The sequence below is a fragment of the Triticum aestivum genome, chromosome 2B (assembly GCF_018294505.1).
Source record: "Triticum aestivum cultivar Chinese Spring chromosome 2B, IWGSC CS RefSeq v2.1, whole genome shotgun sequence".
NCBI lineage: Eukaryota > Viridiplantae > Streptophyta > Magnoliopsida > Poales > Poaceae > Triticum > Triticum aestivum.
This window is the reverse complement of record NC_057798.1, coordinates 731422785-731447981: the sequence shown is the minus strand read 5'-3', so window position 1 is coordinate 731447981 and position 25197 is coordinate 731422785.

Here is a 25197-nt window from a genome sequence, read left to right as displayed (position 1 = left end):
TCTTATTTGAAGTTCATAGCTTCTAGGGGGATAATCATGAGCCATCATCCATAATAATACTTTCATTTTATTACGAAATTGATTTGCACACAATTTTCTCCAATGGTTTCTGTTCGAATGTCGAGTCATTGCCATTTTTACTTTGCTATCTCTAGAAATTCGTTGTGCTAGCTATATTATAGGTTGATCTGATAGTGTAGATGCCATTCTTTGTGTGGGGCCATGAGGCAAAATCCGTGCAACCTCCTATGCTTAAAGGAATGCACAGAATTTTCTCCACTGTGTCCTCTGAGAATTTATTTTGATGACTACCTTGTTTCATTGTTGTTCCCCCACAGTAATTAAGGAACTCGCTAATTGATTTGCACCCGTTGGTTGCAGAGTTTCGGCAATCACATATGGAATCCAATTGTCCCCGAATATATGTATTGTTTGCCATCTCCTCCCCACTGCACTCTTTTGCATCAGTTACTTCCTATACATCAAACTACGTCATGTATCAGAAGATGACCTCACGCACTTCACAGTCCAAAAATCCCCATCAGGACAATATCTACCTTTTAATACTCTGGCATGCAAAGAGTTGGCCTCAGTTAAAAGGTGCTAACATTGTTTTCCCAACATGACTTGATTGAAAATTGAGATGTTCCTGAACCCCATGCCACCTAGGAACTATGGTGAGGGTAGCCACTTACATGATCTCCAATGTAGCCACTTACATGAACTCTAGTGAGGACAACCACTCACATGATCTCCTAGGAGGCTAGGACCTCTAGTTTTAACAGAGCTTCTTTTCCGACTCTTGGTAATGGCCTATCACTCCACCATTAAGTATTTTCCATATTCGACCAGTGAGAAAAGTGAAGCAACTAGTTGATGAACCTCACACCTAGATTGGCATGTTGAGATAAATAGCTTGCCCACAATTGCATCAACATTTTCTCCAATTGTTTATGTTCAGATGTGGAGTCATTATCATTCTTTCCTATATTTTTTTATTCGATGCAACTTGTACCAAAAAATATAAATGATTTTTGATAGTTGACTTTCTGTCCAAACCTTTGTTATGGGTGGGGCGAACAAGGAGGAGTCAGAGATAGCGATTTGTCGCTGTTGTTGTCCATTTCCAAATCCCCCTAACTCATGGAGAGAGAGATGTGGGCGCGATGACGTAAGGTTCAGCCCCGAGTCGAGTGATCAGCTCTGGCTCATGGGGAGAAAAGTTGCACCCGGTTTGGCATCGCTATGGCTCGATGGTGGACCCACCTTGCACAACATGGTCAAATCTTAAAGGGGTATAAGGAATGAAAGAAACTTTGCTAAACGGGATTGATTTTTGATAAATTTTTGTTAGCTAAGGTGAAACCTATCAAAACATTATATTAGAAAAGCAAAAGGATATGTTAGAATTCTGTGTGGATAATTTGTGCACGACAGCGTAGATCAGCTCACTCCCTGCACAACACCAAAACTGAAGTAGACGGCTGGGTTGGCGGTCGTTCCCTTGTCGTGCAGGAAATTTCGTTATTCAGAACACATGATACTCAAGTGTTACTATGCTTTTCGTCCGTTTAGGTCAGAGAGGCGGGCGGGCGCGCCCGCTTTTTGGTTTGGGTCGGCAGGTGCGCCCAGCGGGAGGTAGACCTATATTTGCCTGCATAAAAAGAAATAACGTATATGATAAACATGTGGCCAAAAATAAACATAATAACACATAATTAAACATAAATGAATGGTTAAGTGTCGGTCAGAGTCCACTTAAACATTAGTTAAACATTAAAAAAACTTCGGGCCTCCCGCTACCCTAGGCGTCCGCCTTGCCCTTGCCATTGCCGTCGTTTGTCACCGCCAGTGAGATCGATGAAGGCGGGAGGCAGACCAGTCCACCCAAATGCAGCTTGATAGACCACCAGGGTTGCCTCCTCTGGCGTTTGATGTGGCGGCGGCATTGCGGCGAGGTGGGCATGAAGGAAATATGCCCTAGAGGCAATAATAAAGTTATTATTTATTTCCTCATATCATGATAAATGTTTATTATTCATGCTAGAATTGTATTACCCGGAAACATAATACATGTGTGAATACATAGACAAACATAGTGTCACTAGTATGCCTCTACTTGACTAGCTCGTAAATCAAAGATGGTTAGGTTTCCTAACCATAGACATGAGTTGTCATTTGATTAACGGGATCACATCATTAGGAGAATGATGTGATTGACTTGACCCATTCCGTTAGCTTAGCACTTGATCATTTAGTATGTTGCTATTGCTTTCTTCATGACTATACATGTTCCTATGACTATGAGATTATGTAAATCCCGCTTACCGGAGGAATACTTTGTGTGCTATCAAACGTCACAACGTAACTGGGTGATTATAAAGGTGCTCTATAGGTGTCTCCAAAGGTACTTGTTGAGTTGACATATTTCGAGAATAGGATTTGTCACTCCGATTGTTGGGGAGGTATCTCCGGGCCCTCTCGGTAATGCACATCACTATAAGCCTTGCAAGCAATGTAGCTAATGAGTTAGTTACGGGATGATGCATTACGTAACGAGTAAAGAGACTTGCTGGTAACGAGATTGAACTAGGTATTGAGATACCGACGATCGAATCTCGGGCAAGTAACATACCGATGACAAAGGGAACAACGTATGTTGTTATGCAGTTTGACCGATAAAGATCTTCGTAGAATATGTAGGAGCCAATATGAGCATCTAGGTTCCGCTATTGGTTTATGTGTCTCGGTCATGTCTACATAGTTCTCGAACCCGTAGGGTACGCACGCTTAAAGTTTCGATGACGGTTATATTATGAGTTTATAAGTTTTGATGTACCGAAGGTTTTTCGGAGTCCCGGATGTGATCACGGACATGACAAGGAGTCTCGAAATGGTCGAGACATAAAGATTAATATATTGGAAGCCTATATTTGGATATCAGAAGTGTTCCAGGTGAAATCGGGATTTTACCGGAGTATCGAGGGGTTACCAGAACCCCCCCCCCGGGCGGGTGGGGCTTAATGGGCCATAGTGGGCCTTAGTGGAGAAGAGGAGAGGCGGCTAGGGCAGGGCCGCGCTCCCCTCCCCCCCTAGTCCGAATAGGACAAGGAGAGGGGGCGGCACCCCCCTTTCCTTCCTCTCTCCCTCCTCTTCCCCCCCGTCTCCTAATCCAACAAGGAAGGGAGGGAGTCCTACTCCCGGTGGGAATAGGACTCCTCCTGGCGCGCCTACTCCTAGTCGGCCGCACCTCCCCCCTTGCTCCTTTATATACGGGGGAGGGGGCACCCCATAGACACAACAATTGATCATTGATCTCTTAGCCGTGTGCGGTGCCCCCCTCCACCATAGTCCTCCTCGATAATATCGTAGCAGTGCTTAGGCGAAGCCCTGCGTCGGTAGAATATCATCATTGTCACCATGCCGTCATGTTGACGGAACTCTCCCTCAACACTCAGCTGGATCGGAGTTCGAGGGACATCATCGAGCTGAACGTGTGCAAGAACTCGGAGGTGTCGTGCTTTCGGTGCTTGATCGGTCGGGCCATGAAGACGTACGACTACATCAACCGTGTTGTGCTAACGCTTCCGCTTTCGGTCTACGAGGGTACGTGGACACACTCTCTCCTCTCATTGCTATGCATCACCATGATCTTGCGTGTGTGTAGGAATTTTTTTGAAATTACTACGTTACCCAAAAGTGGCATCCGAGCCTAGGTTTTATGCGTTGATGTTATATGCACGAGTAGAACACAATTGAGTTGTGGGCGATACAAGTCATACTTTGGTTCGGTGGTATTGTTGGATGAAGCAGCCCGGACCGACATTACGCGTACGCTTACGCGAGACTGGTTCTACCGACGTGCTTTGCACACAGGTGGCTGGCGGGTGTCAGTTTCTCCAATTTTAGTTGAACCGAGTGTGGCTACGCCTAGTCCTTGAGAAGGTTAAGACAGCACTAACTTGACGAACTATCGTTGTGGTTTTGATGCGTAGGTAAGAATGGTTCTTGCTCAGCCCGTAGCAGCCACATCAAACTTGCAACAACAAAGTTGAGGACGTCTAACCTGTTTTTGTAGGGCATGTTGTGATGTGATATGGTCAAGACGTGATGCTATATTTTATTGTATGAAATGATCATGTTTTGTAACTGAGTTATCGGCAACTGGCAGGAGCCATATGGTTGTCGCTTTATTGTATGCAATGCAATCGCCCTGTAATTGCTTTACTTTATCACTAAGCGGTAGCGATAGTCGTAGAAGCAATAGTTGGCGAGACGACAACGATGCTATGATGGAGATCAAGGTGTCGCGCCGGTGACGATGGTGATCATTACGGTGCTTCGGAGATGGAGATCACAAGCACAAGATGATGATGGCCATATCATATCACTTATATTGATTGCATGTGATGTTTATCTTTTATGCATCTTATCTTGCTTTGATTGACGGTAGCATTATAAGATGATCTCTCACTAAATTTCAAGATAAAAGTGTTCTTCCTGAGTATGCACCGTTGCCAAAGTTCGTCATGCCCAGACACCATGTGATGATCGGGTGTGATAAGCTCTACATCCATCTACAATGGGTGCAAGCCAGTTTTGCACACGCAGAATACTCAGGTTAAACTAGACGAGCCTAGCATATGCAGAAATGACCTCGTAACACTGAGACCGAAAGGTCGAGCGTGAATCATATAGTAGATATGATCAACATAGTGATGTTCTCCATTGAAAACTACTCCATTTCACGTGATGATCGGTTATGGTTTAGTTGATTTGGATCACGTGATAACTTAGATGATTAGAGGGATGTCTATCTAAGTGGGAGTTCTTAAGTAATATGATTAATTAAACTTAAATTTATCATGAACTTAGTACCTGATAGTACTCCCTCCGTTTTTATTTACTCTGCATATTAGAGTTGACTGAAGTCAAACTTTGTAAAGTTTGACCAAATATATAGAAAAGAATATAAATATTTACCATAAAAAATCTATATGATGTGGAAGTACATTCAACAATGAATCTAATGGTATTGATTTGTTATTGTATATGTTAATATTTTTGTCTATAAACTTTGTCAAAGTTTGCAAAGCTTGACTTTGACCAAAGCTAATATGCGGAGTAAATAAAAACAGAGGGAGTATTTTGCTTGTCTATGTTTGGTGTAGATAGATGGCCCGTGTTGTTGTTCCATTGAATTTTAATGCGTTCCTTGAGAAAGCAAAGTTGAAAGATGATGGTAGCAATTACATGGACTGGGTTCGTAACTTGAGGATTATCCTCATTGCTGCACAGAAGAATTATGTCCTGGAAGCACTGCTAGGTGCCAAACCTGCTGCAGGAGCAACACCAGATGTTATGAACGTCTAGTAGAGCAAAGCTGATGATTACTCGATAGTTCAGTGTGCCATGCTTTACGGCTTAGAACCGGGACTTCAACGACGTTTTGAACGTCATGGAGCATATGAGATGTTCCAGGAGTTGAAGTTAATATTTCAAGAAAATGCCCGGATTGAGAGATATGAAGTCTCCAATAAGTTCTACAGCTGCAAGATGGAGGAGAATAGTTCTGTCAGTGAGCATATACTCAGAATGTCTGGGTATAACATTCACTTGATTCAACTGGGAGTTAATCTTCCGGATGATAGCGTCATTGACAGAATTCTTCAATCACTGTCACCAAGCTACAAGAGCTTCATGATGAACTATAATATGCAAGGGATGGATAAGACAATTCCCAAGCTCTTCGCAATGCTAAAGGCTGCGGAGGTAGAAATCAAGAAGGAGCATCAAGTGTTGATGGTCAATAAGACCACCAGTTTCAAGAAAAAGGGCAAAGGGAAAAAGAAGGGGAACTTCAAGAAAAACAGCAAACAAGTTGCTGCTCAAGAGAAGAAACCCAAGTCTGAACCTAAGCCTGAGACTGAGTGCTTCTACTGCAAACAGACTGGTCACTGGAAGCGGAACTGCCCCAAGTATTTGGCGGATAAGAAGGATGGCAAGGTGAACAAAGGTATATGTGATATACATGTTATTGATGTGTACCTTACCAGAGCTCGCAGTAGCAGCTGGGTATTTGATATTGGTTCTGTTGCTAATATTTGCAACTCGAAACAGGGACTACGGATTAAGCGGACACTAGCTAAGGACGAGGTGACGATGCGCGTGGGAAATGGTTCCAAAGTCGATGTGATCGTCTTCGGCACGCTACCTCTACATCTACCTTCGGGATTAGCTTTAGACCTAAATAATTGTTATTTGGTGCCAGCGTTGAGCATGAATATTATATCTGGATCTTGTTTGATGTGAGATGGTTATTCATTTAAATCTGAGAATAATGGCTGTTCTATTTATATGAGTAATATCTTTTATGGTCATGCACCCTTGAAGAGTGGTCTATTTTTGATGAATTTTGATAGCAGTAATACACATATTCATAATGTTGAAGCCGAAAGATGCAGAGTTGATAATGATAGTGCAACTTATTTGTGGCACTGCCGTTTAGGTCATATTGGTGTAAAGCGCATGAAGAAACTCCATACTAATAGACTTTTGGAATCACTTGATTATGAATCACTTGGTACTTGCGAACCATGCCTCATGGACAAGATGACTAAAACGCCGTTCTCCCGAACTATGGAGCGAGCAACTGATTTATTGGAAATCATACATATTGATGTATGTGGTCCAATGAATGTTGAGGCTCGCGGAGGGTATCGTTATTTTCTCACCTTCACAAATGATTTGAGCAGATATGGGTATATCTACTTCATGAAACATAAGTCTAAAACATTTAAAAAGTTCAAAGAATTTCAGAGTGAAGTTGAAAATCATCGTAACAAGAAAATAAAGTTTCTACGATTTGATCGTGGAGGAGAATATTTGAGTTACGAGTTTGGTTTACATTTGAAGCAATGCAGAATAGTTTCACAACTCACGCCACCCGGAACACCACAGCTAATGGTGTGTCCGAACGTCGTAATCGTACTTTACTAGATATGGTGGGATCTATGATGTCTCTTACTGATTTACCGCTATCATTTTGGGGTTACGCTTTAGAGACGGCCGCATTCATGTTAAATAGGGCACCATCAAAATCCGTTGCGACGACTCCTTATGAACTGTGGTTTAGCCAAAAACCAAAGTTGTCGTTTCTTAAAGTTTGGGGCTGCGATGCTTATGTGAAAAAGCTTCAACCCGATAAGCTCGAACCCAAATCGGAGAAATGTGTCTTCATAGGATACCCAAAGGAAACTGTTGGTTACACCTTCTATCACAGATCCGAAGGAAAGACTTTTGTTGCCAAGAATGGATCCTTTCTAGAGAAGGAGTTTATCTCGAAAGAAGTGAGTGGGAGGAAATTAGAACTTGATGAGGTAACTGTACCTGCTCCTTTATTGGAAAATAGTTCATCACAGAAACCGATTCCTGTGACGACTACACCAATAAGTGAGGAAGCTAATGTTGTTGATCATGAAACTTTAGATCAAGTTACTACAGAACCTCGTAGGTTAACCAGAGTAAGATCCGCACCAGAGTGGTACCGTAATCCTATTCTAGAGGTCATGTTACTTGACCATGGCGAACCTACGAACTATGAGGAAGCGATGATGAGACCAGATTCCGCAAAATGGCCTGAGGCCATGAAATCTGAGATGGGATCCATGTATGAGAACAGAGTGTGGACTTTGGTTGACTTGCCCGATGAACGGCAAGCCATCGAGAATAAATGGATCTTCAAGAAGAAGACTGACGCTGATGGTAATGTTACTGTCTACAAAGCTTGACTTGTTGCGAAAGGTTTTCGACAAGTTCAAGGGGTTGACTATGATGAGACTTTCTCACCCGTAGCGATGCTTAAGTCTGTCCGAATCATGTTAGCAATTGCCGCATTTTATGATTATGAAATTTGGTAAATGGATGTCAAAACTGCATTCCTGAATGGATTTCTGGAAGAAGAGTTCTATATGATGCAACCAGAAGGTTTTGTCGATTCAAAGGATGCTAACAAAGTGTGCAAGCTCCAGCGATCCATTTATGGACTGGTGCAAGCCTCTCGGAGTTGGAATAAACGCTTTGATAATGTGATCAAAGCATATGGTTTTATACAGACTTTTGGGGAAGCCTGTATTTACAAGAAAGTGAGTGGGAGCTCTGTAGCATTTCTAATATTATATGTGGACGACATATTATTGATTGGAAATGATATAGAATTTCTGGATAGCATAAAAGGATACTTGAATAAAAGTTTTTCAATGAAAGACCTCGGTGAAGCAGCTTACATATTGGGCGTCAAGATCTATAGAGATAGATCAAGACGCTTAATTGGACTTTCACAAAGTACATACCTTGAAAATGTTTTGAAAAAGTTCAAAATGGATCAAGCAAAGAAAGGGTTCTTGCCTGTAATACAAGGTGTGAAATTGAGTCAGACTCAATGTCCGACCACTGCAGAAGATAGAGAGAAAATGAAAGAAGTTCCCTATGCTTCAGCCATAGGCTCTATCATGTATGCAATGCTGTGTACCAGACCTGATGTGTGCCTTGCTATTAGTTTAGCAGGGAGGTGCTGTCGTGGAAATATCACGTCATATGTCCTCGTGTAAGGACTTAGTCGTGGAGCCATCGCGACGGGTTAGCTTAAAGGGGTTAAACCTGTTGGGGAACGTAGCAGAAATTCAAAATTTTCCTACGCGTATCACCAAGATCTATCTATGGAGAGACCAGCAACGAGTAGAAAGGAGAGGAGAGTTTGCATCTACATACCCTTGTAGATCGCTAAGCGGAAGCGTTCAAGTGAACGGGGTTGATGGAGTCGTACTCGTCGTGATTCAAATCACCGATGATCAAGTGCCGAACGGACGGCACCTCCGCGTTCAACACACGTACAGCCCGGTGACGTCTCCCACGCCTTGATCCAGCAAGGAGAGAGGGAGAGGTTGAGGAAGACTCCATCCAGCAGCAGCACAACGGCGTGGTGGTGGTGGAGGAGCGTGGCAATCCCGCAGGGCTTCGCCAAGCACCATGGGAGAAGAGGAGGAGGGAGAGGGGCAGGGCTGCACCAACGAGAGATCAAATCGCGTCTTATGGGCAGCCCTATGCCTCACTATTTATAGGGGGAGAGGGGGCTGCGCCCCCCTCTAGGGTTTCCCACCCCCAAGGGGTGCGGCCAGCCCTAGATGGCAAAGGGGGCGGCGGCCAGGAGGGGGAGAGAGGGGAGGCGCCCACTAGGTGGGCCTTAAGGCCCATCTGGACTAGGGTTTGCCCCCTCCCACTCTCCCTTGCACCTTGGCCCCTTGTGGGGGGCGCACCAGCCCACCTAGGGGCTGATCCCCTCCCACACATGGCCCATGCAGCCTTCTGGGGCAGGTGGCCCCACTTGGTGGACCCCCGGGACCCTCCCGGTGGTCCCGGTACAATACCGATATCGCCCGAAACTTTTCCGGTGACCAAAACAGGACTTCCCATATATAAATCTTTACCTCCGGACCATTCCGGAACTCCTCGTGACGTCCGGGATCTCATCCGGGACTCCGAACAACATTCGGTAACCACATACAAGCTTCCTTTATAACCCTAGCGTCATCGAACCTTAAGTGTGTAGACCCTACGGGTTCGGGAGACATGCAGACATGACCGAGACGTTCTCCGGTCAATAACCAACAGCGGGATCTGGATACCCATGTTGGCTCCCACATGTTCCACGATGATCTCATCGGATGAACCACGATGTCAAGGACTTAATCAATCCCGTATTCAATTCCCTTGTCTAGCGGTATTTTACTTGCCCGAGATTCGATCGTCGGTATACCGATACCTTGTTCAATCTCGTTACCGGCAAGTCACTTTACTCGTTCCGTAACACATCATCCCGTGATCAACTCCTTGGTCACATTGCGCATATGATGATGTCCTACCGAGTGGGCCCAGAGATACCTCTCCGTTTACACGGAGTGACAAATCCCAGTCTCGATCCGCATAAAACAATAGATACTTTCGGAGATACCTGTAGTGCACCTTTATAGTCACCCAGTTACGTTGTGACGTTTGATACACTCAAAGCACTCCTACGGTATCCAGGAGTTACACGATCTCATGGTCAAAGGAAGAGATACTTGACATTGGCAAAGCTCTAGCAAACGAACTACACGATCTTTGTGCTATGCTTAGGATTGGGTATTGTCCATCACATCATTCTCCTAATGATGTGATCCCGTTATCAACGACATCCAATGTCCATAGCCAGGAAACCATGACTATCTGTTGATCACAACGAGCTAGTCAACTAGAGGCTCACTAGGGACATATTGTGGTCTATGTATTCACACGTGTATTACGATTTCCGGATAATACAGTTATAGCATGAATAAAAGACAATTATCATGAACAAGGAAATATAATAATAATACTTTTATTATTGCCTCTAGGGCATATTTCCAACAGTCTCCCACTTGCACTAGAGTCAATAATCTAGTTCACATCGCCATGTGATTAACACTCACAGGTCACATCGCCATGTGACTAATACCCAAGAGTTTACTAGAGTCAGTAGTCTAGTTCACATCACTATGTGATTAACACTCAATGAGTTTTATGTTTGATCATGTTGCTTGTGAGAGAGGTCTTAGTCAACGGGTCTGAACCTTTCAGATCCGTGTGTGCTTTACAAATCTCTATGTCATCTCCTAGATGCAGCTACCACGCTCTATTTGGAGCTGTTCCAAATAACTGTTCTACTTGGAGCTATTCTAAATTGTTGCCCCATTGTACGTATCCGGTATCTCTACTCAGAGCTATCCGGATAGGTGTTAAGCTTGCATCGACGTAACCTTTACGACGAACTCTTTTACCACCTCCATAATCGAGAAAATTCCTTAGTCCACTAGTTACTAAGGATAACTTTGACCGCTGTCCTGTGAGCCATTCTTGGATCACTCTTGTACCCCTTGACTGACTCATGGCAAGGCACACTTCAGGTGTGGTACACAGCATAGCATACTGAAGAGCCTACGTATTAAGCATAGGGGACGACCTTCGTCCTTTCTCTCTATTCTGCCGTGGTCGAGCTTTAAGTCTTAACTTCGTACCTTACAACTCAGGCAAGAACTCTTTCTTTGACTGGTCCATCTTGAACACCTTCAAGATCATGTCAAGGTATGTGCTCATTTGAAAGTATTATTAAGCATTTTGATCTATCCTTATAGATCTTGATGCTCAATGTTCAAGTAGCTTAATCCAGGTTTTCCATTGAAAAACACCTTTCAAATAACCCTATATGCTTTCTAGAAATTCTACATCATTTCTGATCATCAATATGTCAACAACATATACTCATCAGAAATTCTATAGTGCTCCCACTCACTTCTTTGGAAATACAAGTTTCTCATAAACTTTGTACAAACCCAAAATCTTTGATCATCATCAAAGCATACATTCCAACTCCGAGATGCTCACTCCAGTCCTTAGAAGGATCGCTGGTGCTAGCATACCTTTTAGCATCCTTAGGATCGACAAAACTTTTCTGATTGTATTGCATACAACCTTTCCTTACGAAAACTAGTAAGGAAACTTGTCTTGACATCCATCTGCCAGATTTCATAAATGCAGCTAATGCTAACATGATTCCGACGGACTTTAAGCATCGCTACGAGTGAGAAAATCTCATCGTAGTCAACTCTTTGAACTTGTCGGAAAACACTTCGCCACAAGTCGAGCTTCATAGATGGTGACATTACCATCCACGTCCGTCTTCTTCTTAAAGATCCATTTATCTTAATGGCTTGCCGATCATCGGGCAAGTCCACCAAAGTCCATGGATCCATTCTCGGATTTTATGGCCTCGAGCCATTTATCGGAATCCGGGCCCACCATCGCTTCTCCATAGCTCGTAGGTTCATTGTTGTCCAGCAACATGACTTCCAAGACAGGATTACGTACCACTCTCAAGCAGTACGCATCCTTGTCATCCTACGAGGTTTGGGAGTGACTTGATCTGAAACTTCATGATCAATATCATAAGCTTCCACTTCAATTGGTGTAGGTGCCACAGGAACAACTTCCTGTGCCCTGCTACACACTAGTTGAAGTGACGGTTCAATAACCTTATCAAGTCTCCACCATCCTCCCACTCAACTCTTTCGAGAGAAACCTTTCCTCGAGAAAGGACCCGATTCAAGAAACAATCCATATTGCTTTCGGATCTGAATTAGGAGGTATACCCAACTGTTTTGGGTGTCCTATGAAGATGCATTTTATCCGCTTTGGGTTCGAGCTTATCAATCCTGAAACTTTTTCACATAAGCATCGCAGCCCCAAACCTTTAAGAAACGACAACTTAGGTTTCTCTAAACCATAATTCATACGGTGTCATCTCAACGGAATTACGTGGTGCCCTATTTAAAGTGAATGTGGTTGTCTCTAATGCCTAACCCATGAACGATAGTGGTAATTCGATAAGAGACATCATGGTACGCACCATATCCAATAGGGTGCAACTATGATGTTCGGACACACCATCACACTATGGTGTTCCAGGCGGTATTAATTGCGAAACAATTTCCACAATGTCTTAATTGTGTGCCAAAACTCGTAACTTAGATATTCATCTCTATGATCATATCATAGACATTTTATCCTCTTGTCACAATGATCTTCTACTTCACTCTGAAATTATTTGAACCATTCAATAATTCAGACTTGTGTTTCATCAAGTAAATATACTCAACATCTACTCGAATCATCTGTGAAGTAAGAACATAACGATATTCACTGCATGCCTCAGCACTCATTGGACTGCACACATCAAAATGTGTTACTTCCAACAAGTTGCTATCTTGTTCCATCTTTCTGAAAACGAGGCTTTTCAGTCATCTTGCCCATGTGGTATGATTTGCATATCTCAAGTGATTCAAAATCAAGTGAGTCCGAACGATCCATCTGCATGGAGTTTCTTCATGCATATACACCAATAGACATGGTTCGCATGTCTCAAACTTTTCAAAACGAGTGAGTCCAAAGATCCATCAACATGGAGCTTCTTCATGCGTTTTATACCATTATGACTTACATGGCAGTTCCACAAGTAAGTGGTACTATCTTATATCTTTTGGCATGAAAATGTGTATCTCTACGATCGAGATTCAATAAACCATTCATTTTTAGGTGCAAGAGCACTTATTCAGGTTTAACACTAATCTTGATGGTAGAGGGAGCGTGCGATGTTAGATCACATCAAACTTGGAAACACTTCCAACACGTATCGTCAGCTCACCTTTAGCTAGTCTCCATTTTATTCCGTAGCTTTTATTTCGAGTTACTAACACTTAGCAACCGAACCGGTATCTAATACCCTGGTGCTACTAGGAGTACTAGTAAAGTACACATTAACATAATGTATATCCAATATACTTCTATCGACCTTGCCAGCCTTCTCATCTACCAAGTATCTAGGGTAATGCTGCTCCAGTGGTTGTTCCCCTTATTACAGAAGCACTTAGTCTCGGGTTTGGGTTCAACCTTGGGTTTCTTCACTTGAGCAGCAGCTGAATTGCCGTTTCATGAAGTATCCCTTTGTTCCCTTGCCCTTCTTGAAACTAGTGGTTTCACCAACCATCAACAATTGATGCTCCTTCTTGATTTCTACTTTCGCGGTGTCAAACATCGTGAATACCTCAAGGATCATCTTATTTATCCCTGATATGTTATAGTTCATCACGAAGCTCTAGCAGCTCGGTGGTAATGACTTCGGAGAAACTATCACTATTTCATCTGGAAGATCAACTCCCACTTGATTCAAGTGATTGTTGTACTCAGACAATCTAAGCACAAGCTCAACAATTGAGCTTCTCTCCTTAGTTTGCAGGCTAAGAAAATCGTCGGAGGTCTCAAACCTCTTGACGTGGGCACGAGCCTGAAATCCTAATTTCAGCCCTCGAAACATCTCATATGTTTCGCGACATTTCGAAAACGTCTTTGGTGCCTATACTCTAAACCATTTAACTGAACTATCACGTAGTTATCAAAACGTGTATGTTCGATGTTCGAAACATCCACAAACGATGTTTGGGGTTCAGCACACTAAGTAGTGCATTAAGGACATATGCGTTCTAGTGTCCGCATAATCGCTACTGTCAACTTTCAACTATATTTTCTCTAGGAACATAACTAAAACAGTAGAACTATAGCGTGAACTACGACATAATTTGCAAAAGGTCTTTTGACTATGTTCAGGATAATTAAGTTCATCTTATGAACTCCCACTCAGATAGACATCCCTCTGGTCATCTAAGTGATCACATGATCCGAGTCAACTAGCCCGTGTCCGATCATCACGTGAGACGGACTAGTTAACGTCGGTGAACATCTTCATGTTGATCGTATCTACTATACGACTCATGCTCGACCTTTCGGTCTCCGTGTTCCGAGGCCATGTCTGCACATGCTAGGCTCGTCAAGTTAACCCTAAGTGTTTTCGCTGTGTAAAACTGTCTTACACCCGTTGTATGTGAACGTAAGAATCCATCACACCCGATCATCACGTGGTGCTTAGAAGCGACGAACTGTAGCAACGGTGCACAGTTAGGGGAGAACACTTCTTGAAATTTTGTAAGGGATCATCTTATTTACTACCGTCGTCCTAAGTAAACAAGATGCATAAACATAATAAACATCACATGCAATTATATAGTTGTGACATGATATGGCCAATATCATATAGCTCCATTGATCTCCATCTTCGGGGCTCCATGATCATCTTGTCACCGGCATGACACCATGATCTCATCATCATGATCTCCATCATCGTGTCTTCATGAAGTTGTCACGCCAACGACTACTTCTACTTCTATGGCTAACGCGTTTAGCAATAAAGTAAAGTAAGTTACATGGCGTTCTTCAATGACACGCAGGTCATACAAAAAATAAAGACAACTCCTATGGCTCCTGCCGGTTGTCATACTCATCGACATGCAAGTCGTGAATCCTATTACAAGAACATGATCAATCTCATACATCACATATCATTCATCACATTCTTCTTGGCCATATCACATCACATAGCATACCCTGCAAAAACAAGTTAGACGTCCTCTAATTGTTGTTGCATGTTTTACGTGGCTGCTATGGGTTTCTAGCAAGAACGTTTCTTACCTACGCATGAACCACAACGTGATATGACAATTGCTATTTACCCTTCATAAGGACCCTTTTCATCGAATCCGTTCCGACTAAAGTGGGAGAGACTGGCACCCGCTAGCCACCTTATGCACCAAGTGCATGTCAATCGGTGGAACCTGTCTCACGTAAGAGTACGTGTAAGGTCGGTCCGGGCCGCTTCATCCCACAATACCGTCGAAACAAGATTGGACTAGTAACGGTAAGCATATTGAACAACATCAACGCCCACAACTACTTTGTGTTCTACTCGTGCAAAGAATCTACGCAATAGACCTAGCTCATGATGCCACTGTTGGGGAACGTAGCAGAAATTCAAAATTTTCCTACGCGTATCACCAAGATCTATCTATGGAGAGACCAGCAACGAGTAGAAAGGAGAGGAGAGTTGCATCTACATACCCTTGTAGATCGCTAAGCGGAAGCGTTCAAGTGAACGGGGTTGATGGAGTCGTACTCGTCGTGATTCAGATCACCGATGATCAAGTGCCGAACGGACGGCACCTCCGCGTTCAACACACGTACAGCCCGGTGACGTCTCCCACGCCTTGATCCAGCAAGGAGAGAGGGAGAGGTTGAGGAAGACTCCATCCAGCAGCAGCACAACGGCGTGGTGGTGGTGGAGGAGCGTGGCAATCCCGCAGGGCTTCGCCAAGCACCATGGGAGAAGAGGAGGAGGGAGAGGGGCAGGGCTGCACCAACGAGAGATCAAATCGCGTCTTATGGGCAGCCCTATGCCTCACTATTTATAGGGGGAGAGGGGGCTGCGCCCCCCTCTAGGGTTTCCCACCCCCAAGGGGTGCGGCCAGCCCTAGATGGCAAAGGGGGCGGCGGCCAGGAGGGGGAGAGAGGGGAGGCGCCCACTAGGTGGGCCTTAAGGCCCATCTAGACTAGGGTTTGCCCCCTCCCACTCTCCCTTGCGCCTTGGCCCCTTGTGGGGGGCGCACCAGCCCACCTAGGGGCTGGTCCCCTCCCACACATGGCCCACGCAGCCTTCTGGGGCAGGTGGCCCCACTTGGTGGACCTCCGGGACCCTCCCGGTGGTCCCGGTACAATACCGATATCGCCCGAAACTTTTCCGGTGACCAAAACAGGACTTCCCATATATAAATCTTTACCTCCGGACCATTCCGGAACTCCTCGTGACGTCCGGGATCTCATCCGGGACTCCGAACAACATTCGGTAACCACATACAAGCTTCCTTTATAATCCTAGCGTCATCGAACCTTAAGTGTGTAGACCCTACGGGTTCGGGAGACATGCAGACATGACCGAGACGTTCTCCGGTCAATAACCAACAGCGGGATCTGGATACCCATGTTGGCTCCCACATGTTCCACGATGATCTCATCGGATGAACCACGATGTCAAGGACTTAATCAATCCCGTATTCAATTCCCCTTGTCTAGCGGTATTTTACTTGCCCGAGATTCGATCGTCGGTATACCGATACCTTGTTCAATCTCGTTACCGGCAAGTCACTTTACTCGTTTCCGTAACACATCATCCCGTGATCAACTCCTTGGTCACATTGCGCATATGATGATGTCCTACCGAGTGGGCCCAGAGATACCTCTCCGTTTACACGGAGTGACAAATCCCAGTCTCGATCCGCATAAAACAATAGATACTTTCGGAGATACCTGTAGTGCACCTTTATAGTCACCCAGTTACGTTGTGACGTTTGATACACTCAAAGCACTCCTACGGTATCCAGGAGTTACACGATCTCATGGTCAAAGGAAGAGATACTTGACATTGGCAAAGCTCTAGCAAACGAACTACACGATCTTTGTGCTATGCTTAGGATTGGGTCTTGTCCATCACATCATTCTCCTAATGATGTGATCCCGTTATCAACGACATCCAATGTCCATAGCCAGGAAACCATGACTATCTGTTGATCACAACGAGCTAGTCAACTAGAGGCTCACTAGGGACATATTGTGGTCTATGTATTCACACGTGTATTACGATTTCCGGATAATACAGTTATAGCATGAATAAAAGACAATTATCATGAACAAGGAAATATAATAATAATACTTTTATTATTGCCTCTAGGGCATATTTCCAACAAAACCGGACAAAGGACACGAGGGATTTTATACTAGTTCGGCCCCTTCGATGAAGGTAAAGGCCTACGTATAGTTGTGATGGGATTATTGGGGTCTCGCTAACCAGGGAGCTAAACAAGCTATGCCTGGCTATCGAGTTGTGTTTCTTGTCCCTGAACCGCCGCCGGGTCGTCCCCTTATATACACGGGTTGACGCCCGGCCGGTCTACACAATCCCGAGGCCGACTCATACAAGTGTTCGGCTCGGTCTCTCCCTTCCTTATCTTACACTACAAGTTACATGACTATGGCGGTTTACCAATATGGGCCCTAATCCGCCTTTGGGCTCCGGGCCTCTAAGTTTCATATTAAAGTGCCATCTTCTAATCTTCGTGGGCTTCAATACGGTTGAGTGTAAACCGGCCCCTCCTGGGCGGTTTGTACTCAATAGTTATATCCCCAACATTAGGCCCCAGAGTGATTTGAATTTATTCATGTCAATCTTCAGTACTTCGGAAAATCCTGTGAACATCTTCCTTTGATTCTCGTAAACCGCCATGATATCTTTTTTCATAAACTTTGTTAAACGCCGTGACGTCATCCTCTGGATATAGCAACAGATCATCACGGGGTCATCTCTGTAAAAACCGAATAAAAATATTCCTCTTATTACTGTCATCCCGGAAATCGAGGCGACAGCTGTGCCACTCGCCACTTTTGAATCCTTGATTTTCGCGCCGGTCTTTATCCATTTTCCTTATAAATAGACCCGGGGGCCCTTCTCTTTCTTCCCCTTCTGCACTTCTTCTTCTTCCTCACGACACCCCAGCTCTGAAGCTCTGCCTCCGCTCTCGACCTTCAGACACTGCATCAGCAAAGGCCGCTGCATCAACCTGGTTGTACCAGAGACCTTCGGCGTTCCTCCGCTATCCTGTGCATCCGGTAAGCCTCTCCCTCATAACCCTAGATCTATATTTTAGGGTTCCTGTTTTCATCTGTGTTCATAGGTGCTTATCCCTAGTCTTTCCATATTCACTGCTGCCATAGCTTTTTGATTCAACCGTAGCATAAATCCAGTGGGGTAGTTGCTCTGCATCCAGTTTAGTACTTAGTAGGTCTTCCTCCTTGCATAGATTCCCTTAATAGAGCGCACGAACTTCTCTGCTCTGTTTAACACCTTTATAGATAGCAGAAAATTTTCTTACTGAAACTTTGGTAGATCCAAATTAATTCCGTCACTGTGTGAAACCTGTTTCTGTCAACACTTAGCAGATTTTGAACCCAGGACCTTCTGCCTATGGGCGTTTTAACCTTTGATGACCAATCCGCCATATACCATTAGCCCTCTCTTAAACTGCCAATTAAATCTGGACGGCAATTTGCCGGTTTAACACTAAAAAATATGCGTAAACCGTTAATCGTAAACTGGCTTTTATTTTCCTTTCACAGTTTTTTCTTCCAGAATGGCCAAACAATTCTCTGCCTGTAATTGGGTTCCATCCAAGATCACGGAGACTCAAATCAATGGATATGTCACCACTGGCGCTTTAGCCTCCAAAAGGGTCCTTCATTGGCGTGTCCCGGATTCTGAATGCCCTCCTGAACCTCAAGATGGAGAAGTGATTGTTTTTATGCAGCACTTAGACCGGGGATTCAGTCCCCCCGGATAAAAATTCTTCCGGGATGTCCTCGCAAGCTTCCAACTCCATCCACAAGATATTGGACCGGACTCTGTGTCCAATATATGCAACTTTCAAGTATTCTGCGAAGTCTACCTTCAGGAAGAACCGTCTGTGGAGTTGTTCCGGGATTTCTTCCATTTGAACTGCCATATAGAGTTCTCTGATGGTCCCAACACAGAATTGGGTGGCATTTCGATTCAGAAAAGAAAAGAGGTTGACTTCCCACATGCAAAACATCATAGCCATCCTAAGGATTGGAACCAGACTTGGTTTTACTGTCGGAACACTGCCCCTGATGGAGAAAATCCTTTGCCGGGTTACCGTCCCCACCGGCTTAGCAATAACCACCCATTACCTTCACGCTTATCCGCCGCAGAACGAAGAACTTTTGCTCCTCAAATCGCCAAGGTCCGGGCCCTCATGGCCAACGGTTTAACTAGCATTGATCTCGTCCGCTGCTGGGTATCTTGGGGTATTTTGCCTTTAAGACGCCGCCCCAGATTGATGCATGAATACACCCACAACGTCAAAGACCCTCAACGCTATCATGAAATAGTAATGACGGACCTTGAAGTTACTCAATCTGCAAAGAAGATGCTCGATGAAACAATCTCTGCATGTAGTCAAACCGGATTGGCACCTTTTTGTGTCTCCAATCCTCCACCAGCGGTAAAGTTTATCTAAATATTTATTGATTCGCCTCCGCTTTAACTGTGTGCTAACATTTCTTTGCCTTAATGTTGTAGGCCAACAGCTCCTTCTAGAAGCGTACTAAATCGTCCAGGGCTCGTCCAAAAGCCAAGGTTACCAAGAAGGTTCCCAAGAAGAAAACCGCCGAGTCTTCTGATCCGCCAGAGGATGAGGAATCAGACGCAGAGGTAAAATTTGACTTACTTGGTTCCTTTATTCGTACATCTTATTAACAATGATTGTTCCCAGGAGGAAGTTGAGGCTAGCCACACAGACAATGCTGAGGTAATCACTCTTTCTTCCAATTCTGATCTTGTGTCGGTTCAAAAAGTTTGCCGCACAGTTCAGAAAGTAAAACTATCTCACCCTCTTGCTCATTTGGATCCAAAATTTTCTGTGAAGACACAGCAAGCTGTAGATCGTCGCACAACCCGGCACAGTGGTCAGCAAATCACCTCGTCCGGTTTACCAGATACACCAACCCGGAAACGTCGTCCAGAGGTGACTTATTCTCCTGAAAAGCTTTATCCTTTGAAGGGTTTCTTCCGATGCCCACTCAATCCGTCTGATCCAAATTATCAGGCATCTTCCAACTCGTCTGGCGGTTCATCAACCGCACAGTTACCTCCCCTCAAGATCGTTGCTGGGTAAGTACACTTTCTCAAGTTGTTTCTTCATGCGTCGGTTTATCATATTCTAACTTTGGATGTTGTAGCGCCAAGGCCCAATTAAGTAAAAAGGCCAAGACCAGCGACCATACTGACGACGTTGATCCGGAGAAGACCCCAGAAAATGAGGGCGAACATCCTGATATTGCCACAGATCACTCTGCTCCGCAAAATCCAAGCGCTGATGCCAATCCGCCAAAAACTGAACCGGAGACACATGTTGATACATCAACTCCTGATGCCACCCCTCCAAATCCAACTGTTGATCCGCCAAGCCCTACTACAAAACCGCTGAGCCCTGCTGCCAAAGCGCCAAGCCCTGCTAAGGAGAATATCAATCTGTCAAGCCCCGCCAAGGATGATGACGTTGTTGTTACTGGCACGGCATATACCGCCCTAGGCAATCCAGTTGCTTTATCCAAGCATACCGCCAAGGATGAATTTGCGTTTATGAATAAGGAGAAGAGCAAAACTGATTTGTCAGACTATGCTGACTTATCTGCCCAAGACCTTCATTCCGGCTTCTTAAACTGTCTCTTCACCAGCCAAGACTATGAGGCCGGTTTGCTAAATTTGATGAAGGAGCGCTATAAGGTAAACCGTTGGATCCTTTACTCTGTACCTTCATTGCATTGTAGCCCCCAAGGGCCGGTTTACCTTTAGAAAGTTAAACCGGGACTTTGCATATTTCAGATTGTATTTTGTTGATTTCCCTTGTGTATTTTTGATCAAACACACATTAGCCCTCAAGTGCCATGATTAAAACTTGTATTAATCCGTGGGACTTCAATAATAAGTAGAAAAAGTAATCCTCATTAGCCCCCAAGTGCCAAGTGTATAACTGGTTATATGCTTGGGACTTTCAAAAAGGTATTGATATGCTCTTCTCACTGTTGCAGAGTGAGATAAATCAACAAACCTCTCAGATTGCCGATCTTCAAGAAAATTTGAAATCCCAACAAGCAGAAACCACCAAGGCCAGGGATGAATTGAAAACTGCCTTAACCACCATGGAGCAGCTCAAAGAGTGGTTCAAATCTGAGCGGACCAACTGGGATACCGAAAAGGCTGGGTTGCTGAAGCGGGCGGAAGATGCTGAAGCAGCTCTTAAACCGGTGACGGAAGAGCTTACTGGATTAAAGCGCCAAATCAATGCCATGACTTCTGCAATATTTGGTAAGTACCGTTTGTCGATGCCTTATGAATATTCCGCTTTGAAATTTGTCAGTTTAACTTGAAATCCTTAAACCGCTGTAGGTGGCCGCATTGCTCAGCTGGGCTCTGATATGCGGAGGAAGCTCAAGGCCGCCTATATGCTGATTGAACAGTTGTATACCGGTGCCCAACGGGTTATCTGCGCAACTTCTTATGACAATGCAGCCCCAACATTGATCAAGGACACTCTGGCTAAGTTATCTACGACGCCAGCTCAGATAGAAGAGGTGAAGCGATCCGCCTCCAGGGCTGGCGCTTTGTTAGCACTGACCCGAGCCAAGGCATGGATAGCTGACCTTGATCCGGTCGATATTGCCAAGGGTTTTCCTAGTGAACAGGAAAATGGGGCAGTGTTTGACAATGACACCCTCAAACGTGTGATAAGGGAGATGCGTCCTCTGGCGACTCAACTGGCTGAAGAAGCAAACTTGATGGTTCACCGGTCTTTCTATGATGCTGACAACAAACGGGTTGAGGCTGTCCTTCCGGAAGTGCAAAACCTTATTCCACCAATCCGTAAGCATACTTACGCCCCTGACGTTGACCCGACTGATCTTATAAGTGAAGAGGCTATCTTTCAGGCCTTAACCCGGATTGACTGGACCACAGCTGACTTCCAACCACTAGGTGAAGATGAGGAGGTTGAACCGATGCCAGATGATCCATCTACTTCACGTCAACATGGCGATGATGCTTGATCCGGCAATCCGGTTGACTTTGCACAAAACTGTCCGGTTTAAGACAATTCCATATTTTGGGCTGTTTAAGCGCCTTGTAATAGGGTAGCAAAAATACTTTGATCCGTTGCCATCGTGCAGTGGGAAATACTTTATGTGTTCCGTCACGAAAATTTCAATGTTGGCTCATATATCATCAGATGCAATCCCTATGTCTGCATAAAAAGAATTGTCCTGGCGGTTTACCGCCGGACGGGTCATAATGCCCAAGGTAAAGCCTGTTTGATAACCAAACTTTATGAAATATGAAATAACTCATACTTGTGATATGATATATCATGTTAGTTGGTTTACCAACTTTGACTGTAATAAGGGTGAAGACCCAAATCTTGAATTTTTGTACAACTTCACCTTGTACTGATGGTGTATAAGAAGTCATGCCGGGTTACAATGAACACCAGATGATCAAAACTGGTGACAAGTAGTCAAAGCCAGGCCGGGTTAATACACTCCGGTTTAATAATAAGGTTCGTCAACTTTTAGTTGAGATCCAAGCCGGGTTAACTAACACCGGGTTAATGTGATGACTGAAAAGCCATACCAGATCGAAGATGCCGGTTTAACACAAAAGTCAGCAAAAAGAAAAATAGTGACAAGTACAAATAAAACCGTGTAGTCGAGGCTTTTCAAGGGCTGCCAGGCCCAAATTCGAGGCTTTTCATGGGCTGCCAGGCCGCTGAGTTAAACCATTTGACAAAGCCTTTTAAGATGGGCCTCCAACTAACCAATCACCGTTTTAACTTTGACAAGTTCAGGGTCTCAATGAGAGTAACTGTCAAACGTTCGGAGGGTCATGCCAGGATTACCTGGATAGGAGTGGCTTACTTGATGAAGGCAGGTTAACCCGGGGTTTTAGGTAAATATACCAGGCTTCCAAGCCGTGGGTCGATACCCAGCTACAAGGGTCCATTCAAACTCCTTGGTATTTGACACAAGGAGCCCCCAAGTAACATGATGAGCTGTGCTCATTAGGTGCCTATGTTTGAGCTGTGCATAGCATCCAGACTCTCTTTGGCCCTTTGGGTGTGAAGCTCCCGAGCTGTATTGTGGCATGATAGCCGGTTTAATAGGTAGCACTCCGCTTTGTCAGCTGAAGCCCCCATGCAACTCAAAGGATATTTGAGAAAAAACAGCAGAGGCCCTGCTTATAGCAAGGATGCCGGTTTATTGTATTGATCATAATATATACATTGTCGAAATATGTACATAAGAAAAGCCTATGGCTCAAGTATAGTAAGGCCGTAGGAGAGCTATGTTCCACGGCCGCCGGGTCTCCTCCTCAGAAGTGCGTGAGTTGTCTCGAACGTCAATGAGGTAGTATGATCCGTTGTGCAGATTTTTGCTGACCACAAAGGGTCCTTCCCAAGGTGGGGATAACTTGTGCATGTCGGTCTGATCCTGGATGAGCCGGAGCACCAAATCGCCTTCTTGAAAGGTTCTTGTCCTAACCCGACGGCTATGATAACGCCGCAGGTCTTGCTGGTAAACCGCCGAACGGGCTAAAGCCATATCTCGTTTTTCATCTAACAGGTCCAACGCCTCCTGGCGTGCTTGCTCATTGTCCGCTTCAACATAATTAGCAACCCGGGGCGAATCGTGACGAATATCACTTGGTAGGACCGCCTCTGCCCCGTACACCATGAAGAAAGGCGTGTAACCCGTCGATCTGTTGGGAGTGGTGTTGATGCTCCATAACACAGAAGGCAATTCTTCCACCCAACAACCCGGCGTCCTCTTTAAAGGAACCATAAGCCGGGGTTTAATACCCTTCAAGATTTCTTGATTAGCTCTCTCTGCTTGACCATTGGTCTGGGGGTGCGCCACAGATGCTAAGTCAAGCCGGATGTGTTCTCTCTGACAAAAATCTTCCATCTCACCTTTAGAGAGGTTTGTGCCATTATCCGTGATGATGTTGTGTGGAAAGCCAAAGCGGAAGATAATCTTTTTGAGAAATTGAACCGCCGTAGCCGCATCACATTTGCTGACAGGCTCCGCTTCAACCCACTTCGTAAACTTGTCAACCGCCACCAGCAGGTGGGTCTTCTTATCCTTGGAGCGTTTAAAGGGTCCCACCATGTCAAGCCCCCAGGTGGAAAACGGCCAAGTGATGGGAATCATCCTTAATTCTTGAGCCGGAACATGAGCCCTACGTGAAAACTTTTGACAAGCATCACATCGCTTTACCAGATCCTCCGCATCAACATGAGTTGTCAACCAGTAGAACCCATGACGGAAAGCTTTTGCAACCAAGGACTTTGAACCGGCATGATGACCACAATCCCCTTCATGAATTTCCTGTAGGATCTCTTGGCCTTCTTCCGGGGAAACACAATGCTGAAATACGCCTGAAACACTGCAGCGGTGTAACTCGCCATTGTGAATAACCATGGACTTGGACCGCCGAACTATCTGCCGAGCCAGGACTTCATCATCTGGTAACTCGCCTCTGTTCATATACGTCAGATACGGAACTGTCCAATCCGGCACAACGTGTAAAGCGGCCACTGATTGAGCCTCCGGATCAGGAACAACCAAATCCTCCTCTGTAGGCAACTTAATAGATGGGTTATGCAAGATATCTAGAAAGGTATTGGGGGGTACCGGTTTACGCTGAGATCCAAGCCTGCTTAAAGCGTCTGCTGCTTCAGTTTTGCGCCAGTCGATATGCTCACCCTGATACCCTTTGAAGTAACCCGCCACAATATCCACCTCATGTCTGTAAGCCGCCATGAGTGGATCCTTAGAATCCCAAGTACCAGAAACTTGCTGAGCCACCAGATCAGAGTCTCCAAAACATCACACCCGGCTTAAGTTCATCTCCTTGGCCACACAAAGCCCATGGAGCAGAGCCTCGTACTCAGCTGCATTGTTAGTACAGGGGAACATTAAACGGAGGACGTAACGAATTTTATCACCTCGAGGGGAAGTAAGAACAACGCCAGCCCCCGAGCCCTCCAATTGCCTGGACCCATC